This window comes from Lycorma delicatula, chromosome 6 (assembly GCF_047948215.1).
Source record: "Lycorma delicatula isolate Av1 chromosome 6, ASM4794821v1, whole genome shotgun sequence".
Taxonomy (NCBI): domain Eukaryota; kingdom Metazoa; phylum Arthropoda; class Insecta; order Hemiptera; family Fulgoridae; genus Lycorma; species Lycorma delicatula.
The window spans coordinates 97,779,707-97,792,160 of record NC_134460.1 but is presented as its reverse complement, the minus strand read 5'-3'; positions in this window follow the sequence as shown (position 1 = coordinate 97,792,160).

The window sequence follows — 12,454 nt, the reverse complement described above, 5'->3', positions numbered from 1 at the left end:
TATTGCTGATTGTCACTAAGTTATGACCAAAAAAATGATGCAAAAAATCAGAGGATCGTAAAACAAATTATTAAGTATTTCAATAAATTTATAACAATAACATAAACCTTTATGAAAATAAACAAGAACAAAACGAAAGTAATGAAATGTAGTAGAAATAACAAAGATGGGCCACTGAATGTTAAAATATGAAGAGAAAAGATTATGGTGATAGAAGAATTTTATTATTTGAGAAGTAAAATTACTAAAGATGGACGAGCAGGAGCGATATAAAGTGCTGAATAGCACAGGCGAAACGAGTAGTCAGAAATACAATTTATTTACATCAAAAATTAATTTAAACGTCAGGAAAAGATTTTTGAAAGTGTATGTTTGGAGCGTAGCTTTATATGGAAGTGAAACTTGGACGATCGGAGTACCTGAGAAGAAAAGATTAAAAGCTTTTGAAATGTGGTGCTGTAGGATAATGTTAAAAATCAGATGGTTGGATAAAGTAACAAATGAAGAGGTTTTGCAACAAACTGATGAAGAAAGAAGCGTTTGGAAAATATAGTTAAAGGAAGAGACAGACTTACAGGCCAGATATTAAGGCATCTGGAATAGTCGCTTTAATATTGTAGGAACAGGTAGAAAGAAAAAATTGTGCAGGCAGGCAACGTTTGGAATATGTAAAACAAATTCGGTTTTATTCTAAGAATATCACATGGATAAGAAACCTCTGAAAATAATAGAACATTACCTTTCGGAAGATTAACGTAATATCCTATATACTGAAAATGTTTTTTTGATTTATTTTCAGTATATTAATGTACTTCAGATTTAAGATTTAAATCAAAAGCAAATTTTAGAAGAAAAAAACAAATTAAAATAAGTAAATTACCACTTCTTTGTTCTAGATTTGTGTTCTCTCAACTTTCTTTCAAAACAAACTTTTGTAAAAGTATTAGTAAATAATTTATCAATTTTCACATCAAACTGGGTTTTAAATAAAGGAAACATATAATGAGTGACGAAGATAATTATAATGCCAAGATATTGTGGAAGTAGTCGTTTGCCGAATGCCTATTTTATTGTTTTTTTAACTCGAAAATAAATAATCAATTTCCATTCCTATTTGTTCTAAATAAATAAATGCTTTTCTAATAGAATTAAACTAATACTGCTACGACCTAAAGCGCTCCTTCGGTTCACTTTCATTGACTAGCCGAAAAATTAATTTGAAAAAAGATCATAACATTAAAAAATTCTTACTCAGTTCTGCGGCAGACCTACTTTTTGCTTATTTAATTTACTTTTAATATTTTTCTCATTTGGTTTAATATTGCTAACAACAGATACCGGAGATAATAAAGTAACTCTACCACTCACATTTTTTACAACTTTAATCGAGCGTAACTCAAGAACGACTCCACCAATCTTCATCAAATTCTCACATGCACAGCTTTAGATACACTACTACAACATATCTAAATTTCAGTGAAATGATCAAGTAGTTTTGGAGATTTTTGAGCCAAAATATTTTATACATAGATCAATATAAACCCAATTTAAATGAATATTATCTCAAAACATAAAGAAAATTAATTCCCCCCCCCCCCCGTATCGAATATAATACCCAGAAATCTTTTTTTTCTAAACTTCATCCTTAGCCCGAAAATAAATAAAAAAATAATATTGTTATTCAGAAAGAGCCAATGAAACCTATTTTTTTAAATTAAATAAAAGTAAAATTAACACAATTTTTGTTTTTTATTGTGTGAAAAATTGCTTGTTTACCGAATAAAACGAAATAATAATCTTTTTAAGTTTAAGTGTAAAATTAATTAAATAAAATTTATTTAAAATGAAATTTTATCTTTTCAGTTACATTTTGTTATTAAAATCCATTCTGTAGTTTAAATAAAAAATATTTTTCCTTAAGACTAATACGAAGGAGTTTCTGTAAAAAAATATTACCTTGTAAAAAGCTTCAACAAATTTTTATTTGTTTTTAATTTCTTATAAAATTCATTCTGAACTATTTAATAACCAAGATTTAATAACGACATTCAGAATTAACGTAAAATTATTATGAAATTTTAATTAAATTATATTCGGGTAATTAAATAAGAAATAAATAAATATTTTTTAATAATGTTTCAGAAAAACATTTAAATTATACAATGTGATGTGGACACTACATGACTTCTTTGAACGCCTATTAAATTACACACTTAAAAAAAATAAAGGTACATAATATTTTACTTCATTAACTTCTGATATCTTTTTAATTGTTATTATTGAATGATTATTTACTGTAAACTTTTTTTTACGATCAGAAGTTAATAATCATTATTAATAAATCAATATATTTAAATTTAAAAAAAATGCTAAAAAAAAGATGCAGTCGGTTTCGAATCGATGTGCCTTACCTGGTAAGATCCGAATATTTCATTAATTAAAATTTATTTGCCTATAACTCTGGAACCAATAAAATTAAGTACTACTTATGATATATCGTTGAAAAGCTCTCATTGAGGGCTTATTACTACAGAAAAATTGTTGTAGTACACAATAAGAACCATGTAAAAAGACAATGTCTGGTATGTACGAAGAAAACACTCGACCCGTCAAAAAACGATGTATGAAATTAATATTTTACTCATAAGTATAGTTTGTGAAATATATTTACAAATTATGTAAACTTAGATATGTATAAATATTTATTAGTAAAGAAAATTGTAGAATAAATAAAAATAAAAATATACACTTCTTTCCATCTAAAGAATTCGGGTAAAAAATAATTCATAAATTTACTAAAAGATTTTTCTTAAAATTAAATCTTTCTCTTTAAAAACAATACGTCTTTTATTTGAAATTATTTCTACAGATCGATTTATATGCAAAGCATCAGGTCTACATCCGATGATCGTTCGTGTATTTATAAAACCTCAAACTACAACTTACGGATGACCATTTAGATTGTGTTATTTAATTCGATTTTCGAAACCAGTTATCTGCAGTTAAATGCGGCATACCAATGATATTTTAATAAGGGAATTTTATATTCTGTTTGTGTTTTTATATGTAGTCTAACTTTTTTTTTTGCGTGCAGGCTAATTTCTTTGTTAGTAATACAGAGTATGCATGATATGTTTTTGATTTTTATAGAATTATCATTCTGATAATTTATTTGTATTTAATGGTAAATAGATTTATACAAAGTATTATAATAATTATTGTTTTTCTAATTTTTTACATTTAACCGATATAATTTTTGAATTACAATAAGTGAACAAGTAAATTGTGTAAATGTAAAACTAATGTGTTCTGAAAAAAATTTGAATTTTAAGTTTTTGATTAGCAGATTATTAAGATTCCTATTCAGTAAATTTTCAAAAGGAAATCTATGGAATTGTTCAGCTATTAAATTATCATCATAGTTGAACATTATAAATTTATAATTGTTTTCCCTTTTATCAGTCATTTAGTAGAACAATTAAATTTCATTCAAATTAGAAATAATATTTAATTGTGCTGTCAGTAAATTTTGTTTAATTCATTTATTAATATGATCATTTTTTTTTACCATATTAGCTATTATTTACCTAAATACCTAATACAAATATAATACATAGATAGAGATATTTTTAAGGTACTGTCCTCAACAACGCCAAGTACAACCCACACGATATAGCGTTAACGGAAGAGCATGATTTATTCATGGTGCAGTGCGGGAGATTCCTGGAATGTGTTAAATATATTTTAAATGTCAATACCCAGGAAAGAATACCAAAGAAATTCTATTGAGGGATTTATACTTTTGTCTCTTTATGATTACTAATACTTCTATTTATCATGTAACTATTAAATTCATTACTGAATCAAGAGCAAATAAATTATCTATTTTCTATTGCGAGATGTGTGGTTTGTGGTATTAAAAAAAGGATGCTCAAAATTTCATTATTAAGTTGAGGGACTTTTAATCGCTTTCTGTCTTTGTATTTGCGTTAACCTTTAAAGGCAAGCTACAAAGATGAAACCAATATGATTTAAGATACAAAAAACTCCCGAAAATAGTACAACCAATTCAAGACTAACGTAATCCTACGTTAGTGTAAGTGATGTAGTTTCCGTTGTTTCTTTCACTGAATAGATTGGTTTTTGGGCAACATGACTGTTGAATTTCAAAGAATATATGATCCTACAAATGTACACCGCTGGGACTGACTCTTTAGTACATATATATATCATTCTTTTAAAGAAAGCGACTGCTATATCTGATAATGAGAAAAAATCTTTATTAAAGCAAAAGCTGTTTTGCTTTGAAGCGCCTTAATAAAACGCTAAGTTTGTTGTAGTTATTTCATTATTTATTATTGTAATGTATATTCGAGCTTAAAGAATAATGCCATCTCTTGGGGCTCCTTCAACACGTAAAAACTGTTTAAGATAAAAACGGGTGTCATATCATTGTTTAATTCCTGTAGTTATGAATCGTGTTTACTCATATTTAAAAAATCAAATATTTTAATCTATCCTTGTGTTTATATTTATGAATATGTAATCTTTGATAAAAAGAATAATTATTTATTCTCTAAAAAAATAGAGTATTCATTTCTATTATACTAGACAATAGAACTATCTTAATGTAACACCACGAAATTTCTTAACAAAGTATTTCAGCTTCCAAAAGCGAAATGAAAACGGCTCAAAGCTGCTTTTGGTCGTTTTTAACAGATTACCGAACATTTAAAAAATCTTCCCTCTCAATTATTTATAATATAATTAAAGAATTTTACACAATATTTAATTGTCCATAAATTTTTTTAATAATACTAATTTTTGATAAAATAAAATTTTCTTTATCCATTCAACAATTTTAATTCTTTGTACGAAGTAAAGGAAGTATTGTGATCGCGAAAAATTTCGGAATTCAGATTTCAACGGAAATATCTATTTCGACTAGTTTCGGCATTACGTCTGTACTTATGTATGTATCTAGCATAACTCAAAAATGATTAGCCATAGGATGTTGAAATTTTGAGTTTAGGACTGTTGTAACATTTAGTTGTGTAACTCCCCTTTTGATTGCAATCGACTGGATCAAAAGTTTCCAAAAAAACCTTTGGACGTATTCTCAACTGCAGTAATAAGCCTTCATTGAGAGCTTATCAACAATAAATCATAAGTGATACTTATTTTTATTGGTTTCAGAGTTATAGCCAAATAAAATTTAAATTAATGAATATTTGGGTCTTACAAGGGGAAGGCACATTGAGTCAAATCCGACTTCATTTCATATTTTTTTTTTACTTTTATTATTTAAATATAATGATTTATTAATAATTTATTAACCTCTGATTATAAAAAAAGTTTTTCAAAAAAAGAATAATTCAATAATAATAATAAATAAAAATAAAAAAAAAAAAAAAAATATATATATATATATATATAAATATGAAAAAAATATCAGTTATTAATGAAATAAAATTTTATTGTACTTATAATTTAAAAATAAATGTGTATATGCAATTTAGTAGGTGTACAAGGAAGTCATGTATGTGGTTTCTACATCAGATTTTTTTTTACCGCAGATTTTTAATTTACAATCGGTTCCGATGTATTGGAATCACAAGTAAATTTTAAAACAAAAAGTGATTAGAGAGAGGTTTCCATTGAAATCCCTCAAAAAATATTGTATGTATTCGTATGTAAGCATATCTTATGCAGCATAAAATAATACAATAAACATAAATAAGTACATACAAAGATGAGTACAAAGAACGTTTATAAAGTTAATAACATAAAAAGCAAAGAAGAAACTAAATAAGTAATCTTATCAATCATACAAAGAATAACTAATCAAATAAAGAAAAGCAACAGGAAAACAATCAAAGAATCAACAAAAGTGACGAAACAAAATGAAGAATTTTGATGAGCATAACACCTAGCGTAGCTGATTCATTACAAATCTCGGAGAACTTAAAGATCTAATATAAGCAGTCGCTTTAGTCGCCTAATATCCTCGCTGTTATCCAAACGGTTTTTTCCCCCCGGGCCGGATCCTGCAGTTAAGTATTACACAGTCCAGGGGAGTGTCCTTTAACACACCGGCTTGGTCTACTGGTGAATGCGTCTTCCCAAATCAGCTGATTTGGAAGTCGAGAGTTCCAGCGTTCAAGTCTTAGTAAAGTCAGTTATTGTTAAACGGATTTGAATACTAGATCGTGGATACCGGTGTTCTTTTGTGGTTGGGTTTCAATTAACCATACATCTCAGGAATGGTCGAACTGAGACTGTACAAGACTACAATTCATTTACACTCATACATTCATCCTCTGAAGTATTTTCTGAAAAGGTAATTAGCGGAGGCTAAACAGGAAATAGAAAGGGGAGTGTCTTTTACTCTAAAGGGGCCTCTACGTCTCGGCTCGCCGGTCGGATCTTACTTTGCGTCCGCCTCAAACCCCCAGAGTAGGGGGAGTAGCCTCAAACCGCCCACTCGTGCAAGCACGTGTGAACGGCAGCTCCGCAGAGAGCTGTCCCTCATCCCTGAGCCACCGATCCTTCTCCTGAAGAACCAAGAGGTTAACCGCGAACAAGTTCACATGTTTGTTCAGTCTCGTTTTGTATCTTACACCAAATAGCTGTATCTCCTCGAACAGTTGGCAATCCCACATAATCGTGTATTTTTCGCAAACCACGGGCTTTCTGTTATATTTCTCAATAGTTTGTTCAGGAATCGTTGTACGACTTCGACATTACTCTATCCGTTCAATATATTCATCATTAATTTTCAATAATTCCTTATTAATACGTTTATATTCTAAATAATTAATATGGACTCTTTTGTCTCTTATAATTAATTGTAGTTAGAACTAATAATTATTTCTAATAGTTTTTTAAAAATTATGTATGGGCTGTTGCTTCAGAGTTTTCGATTTCACAGTTTACTGGATAAAGTAGATTAATTTGGATAAGCAATATCTTTTCAGTTGTTAATTATATAAAATGGTCGACTTTTCCTATTATCTTATCACACTAATTTGTTTTTACGTATATTACTATACGTAATATAGATCAACTATACAAGTTGATCTTTTATATAGACAATGATATTAAATTTAACAAATGGCATAACAGTCTGAAGAAATCTATATTGACATAAACAATGATCCTGAGTTCTAAGGTTCAAATCCTAGTGAAGGCAGTTACTTTTATACGGATTTGAATACTAGATCGTGGATACCGGTGTTCTTTGGTGGTTGGGTCTCAATTAACCACACATCTCAGGAATGGTCGACCTTGAGACTGTACAAGACTACATTTACATTCATACATATCATCCTCATTCATCTTCTGAAGTAATACCTTACGGTGGTTCCGGAGAAAAAACAGAAAAAAAGAGAGAGATTGACAATTCCTGAGATGTTTGGCTAATTGAAACCCAACCACCAAAGAACAGCGGTAACCTCGATCTAACATTCAAATCCGTATAAAAGTAACTGCCTTTACTAGGATTTGAATCTTAGAACTTTGGACTTCAAAATCAGCTGATTTGCGATAACGAGTTCGAGTTGGACATGTCTATAGACAATGCTATTAAATTTACAAAAAGATGTTCTAAGTTATTTGTTAATAATTTTTCTTTTATTTATGATTTTTTATAGTAATGAGAGTGGTGAGGTTAGAATTGTGGTACAGGAATCATAAGAAAGCTACAGTTAAAATTTCGTAATAACTGGTTCAGTAGTTTTCGCGGTTATTGGGAAAAAACGAAAAAGATCTCTTTATATAATAGTGAGATTAAGCTCATATAAAAATAAAACATTTATTCATTTTATTTTTGAACAGAAGTATTTTCTGAAAACAACTCTTAAAAGGTCTTGTGTGATTTTTAATCATTATCATCAGATTTTAATTTAAATGCTGTATTGATTTCACGTTTCTTTTACCCTATCAAATTTTCTTTTCTTTTTGAAAGGGTGTTCTACTTAACACTGTATTCCTTTAACAAAACATGATGTAAAACAACTATTGTGGAGCTCAATTGCACATCATATACTTGTTACTTTACGAATTATTATTAAAAAAAAAGAAGAAATTATTACTTATATAAGTTAGTTTCTCAATTTTCAATATGAAAATTGTTTTTTTTCTAAACGGTACATCGGGAAAAAATAACGCTGGAAAAAATATTTTTTAATAAGATAAGCGTATCATATGAATATTACCGAGTAATATTAACAAGTAAGTTTTTTGTTTATTTTAAATTAAATTTCTAAAAATAGATTGCAGTGGTATTACCAACAAGTAGTAATAACTACCTAACATAAAAACTGCACATAATATAACGATTTAGTCAAGTATTACTTATAAAGTTTTCATTAAAAACATTACCTCGCGAGATTTTTGTTATTTAGTTCGACCTTTTATTGTTTCTTATAATACAATATCATTTCAACTGCACTAACAAGTAAAGTAAAACTACATATATCTTTGTTTGTAACTTAAATACAATCAATAATACCATCTTTTCAAGTCGCTAACATTGCGAGACACATGTTGCACCCTTTTGACTCGCTAACTCATTCTCTTTCAAAAAATATCGAGAGAGACTGTGCTCATAAACTCTATTTATGCTCTCAGAATTGTTTTCTCTTCTTTTTTATTGTGATTCTTTCTATTGGAAATATTTGCCGTCTTTCTTTTTTCTTTACATTTTTATATATTTACATTCGACATTTAAAAAAAGTTATGTTTTTTCTTTGATAACATTAAGAGTGCATGTTGTTTTATTATTATTTATTTATTATTCATATAAAAAATAACTATTAAGATAGTAGTTTATAAATAATTTACACAGTTTCCTTCGGTTAGTAGTAGTAATAGTAATAATTTGTATTACATTTAGTAATGTTTATTTACTTCATTCATTAATAACGAGGATAACCTGTTAGAAATATCATAGACGGTCTTTTTATGCAATTAAATTATTTTTTTTTCTAATGCATTTAAAAGAAAATGATTAAGTTACCTATTTTTTTCTTATTTTTATTTTTTTTTTATTACCAATAAGGAAATTCTTTAACATAATCCTTGTTGTAATATCTACTTGTAAATATCACTTTACAGAAAGCTTTCTAATTTATTAGAACGTTAAAAATAGTCTCGAAACGGAAACAACTTAGTCTCGAAACCGTCATTTCTATTCTGAAGATAAAAAGCATTTAATTTCAGCCTTACTAGCAAAAGAGAGGACAGAAGTAGTTCCCCATTCTTATTTAACGAGAAAAAAATGCTGTTGAACACTACCATAACACATCCCAAAATGCAGCTCTTGACATTTCAAGAGCTGCATTTTGGGATGTGTCATGAATGATGATAATGGATATTATATTATCATCATTCTTTCCACTACAATCTTTGTACCAGCTAAACTCTTGCAAAGAATTTAATTATCAATATTTCTCTAGTTTCAAACTAATAATTCGGAAGTTCTAATTTTATTTAGAAAATTACTTATATGTCAGAAATGTTTAAAATATAAAGTTATAACAGACTTCATACATTTAATATTATGTTTAAAAAAATTAATTGAACTAAAAATTTATTAAAACTGCTTAAAAATATAAATGTGTCACATAGCATTGTACCGAATAAAATCCCAGTTTAACAGTTAAAGAGGAAAAAATATACGATAGATAATAAGATTTTTAAATATATTCTTTTTTAACAGTTTAAAATTACAATTAATTAAAAAAGATATTGAATGATACGGATTCATTTCTAGAAGAGAAAATTAAGTAAAACAATGAAATAAAACGTATCAGAATGGAAATAAATGGTGATCTAAGTAAATAATAAGATAAAACAATATACTCGAAGTCGACGATTTTTACTTCCTTATACGATTTATTGTGATCGAGAAAAAATTGGGTTTTCAGATTTCAATGTAAATATCCATTTTGACCATGCCTGAATTCATTTTGACTAGTTTCGGCATGACGTCTGTACGTACGTACGTATGTGCGTATATATCTCGCATAACTCAAAAAGGATTAGCCGTAGGATACAGAAATTTTTGATTTAGGAATGTTGTAACATCTAATTGTGCACCTCCCATTTTAATTGCAATCGACTGGGCCAAAAGTGTTAAAAAATCCCAAAATCAAAAAACTTAGAGGTCAAGGGGAAAACTTGCCACTCAGAAGCGGTGAGAGCCGCATTGTCGGACCGTGTGGGAGTTTCTTAATGCGGTTGCTTTGTTCAACCGACATCACTAGTTTACCTAAGGAAAAAGACTCCTACCACGTTGCTTAGGAAGCTAACCGAGAGATATGGCTGGCTACCAGCCAGATTAAGGCTCCAAGCGCTTTAATGGTGGACAGGTACTTGCTGGTTTCAGCGCCTAGACGTGGCAGCGAATTGCTGTCTTTGACGAGGTAAATTTAATTATTGATAGTATATATGTTTAAGATGTTGACAGAGTGCGTCTACCCATTTTAGTGATATATGACAAGTGGGCGGTGAGTCACGCAAGCGAGTGGTGTATGGCACCGCGCTTATTCCGCTGACGCTTTTAGGTTAGCTCTAGGGGCTAGTTAGGACACTGGTCGCTAAACTGTTTTGAGTCTCAGTAGCCGTTTGTGGCACAAAAACTCGGTCTTATGCTTTAGGGCGACCGAATGGTGGCGTGGCGGGAGAAATGCCAAGCAAACCAACCTCCCCTTTTGATTGCAATCGACTGGACCAAAAGTGTCAAAAAAGCCCAAAATAAAAAAAATTGAACTTTGGACTTTTTCTGAAGTGCAGTAATAAGCCTTCATTGAGAGTTATTCAACGATACATCATAATTGGTACTTATTTTCATTCGTTCCAGAGTTATAGCCAAATAAAATTTTAATTAATGAAATATTAGCATCTTACAAAGGAAAGGCACATCGGATCAAATCAGACTTCATTTCATTTTTACAATTTTTTTATTTAAATGTATTGATTTATTAATAATTTATAACCTCTGATTATAAAAAAAGTTTTACAATAAATAAGAATCAAATAAAAAAATAAAATATCAGAAGTTATTAATGAAATAAAATTTTATATACTTTTCATTTAAAAAAAATGTATATATGTGATTTAATAGGCGTACAAGGAAGTCATGTGGTGTCCACATCACATGTTTTTATTAGGTACATTAAAATAGTAAAAATAGAACGATATAAGGAAAAAAATGTATAAAGCATATTATCAAAAATTAAACAACGAAAGTTTTTCATAGATTTATTCATAAAGAACTTTATTAAAGTGAAACATGGAAATGAAAGATAAAAGGCAAAATAACACAGCCTTATTTTAAATACGGAGTTGGTGTAGTTTAAGACCGATGATAATTTTGCAGGCTGATAAAAATGCGAAACAAAAATGTTACGAAGCGAAAAGAATTTTATGAAAAACTGTTAATAGTACTGGGTGTTTGTTTTAAAATGTAATCCAAGCAAAATACTTTTTAGAAAAGTTAATGTAATAATTTAGGATGAAGAGGTTACCAGCAGTACATATTGTAGTTTTACAATTTAACTGATATAATTTTCTACGTTTTATTTTGTGAACAGTTAGTTATTTTTGGTTATCTGTGTTTTTTTATTTAGAAGAAATGATTTTGAACACGGAATAAGGCATTTTTATTGTGGAAAGTTATTTAAGGACTAATTTTTTTATTTTGTGCGAAGAAGCTTTTCCCTTACAGTTCCGGGTAAGAATGTACCAAATAAATTCTCAATTCAATGAAGTATAGAGAAATATAAAAAAAGAAATATAGAAGGACTGATTCTGTTTGTAATCAGAGATAAACGGAAAAGTTATATACTTTAATAGTTATTAAAGTACTTAATGACGAAATATTGGAAGACGTTAGAATAAGCTTTTTAAACTCATCGAACAAATCATTACAAAAACTTGTGTAACAAAAAGGAATATCACTGTATAGTGCCTTTAAAGAAACCCTGATACTTAGCTTAAAGCCATACCGGTTTCATGTATCGCATGAATTACACTACGTTGATTATGCTGCTAGGCTCCATTACTGTCAACGGGTATAACAGTTTATTCGGGAGAGCATTAAAGTTTTGGATAATGGATTTTTTATAGATGAGGCTTGGTTTCATCTGATTGATTACGTTAATAGTCAGAATGATCGCTACTGGAGCTCCAACAATCTGCACATAATCCATTCAGGACCTCTACACCCACAGAAAATTGGTGTATGTTGTGCAATTTCCTGGCGAAGAATAATTGGCCCGATATTCTTTGAAAATACTCTTAATGTAGGCATCTACCAAGAAATTGTAACGAAATTTACTTTAAATTTAAAATTAAATGAGAGAAATTCGTGGTTTCAACAAGATGGGGCTACGTCTCACACGACAAGAGCAGTAAAGGACATTTTGAGAACTTCCTTTGGTGAAAGAGT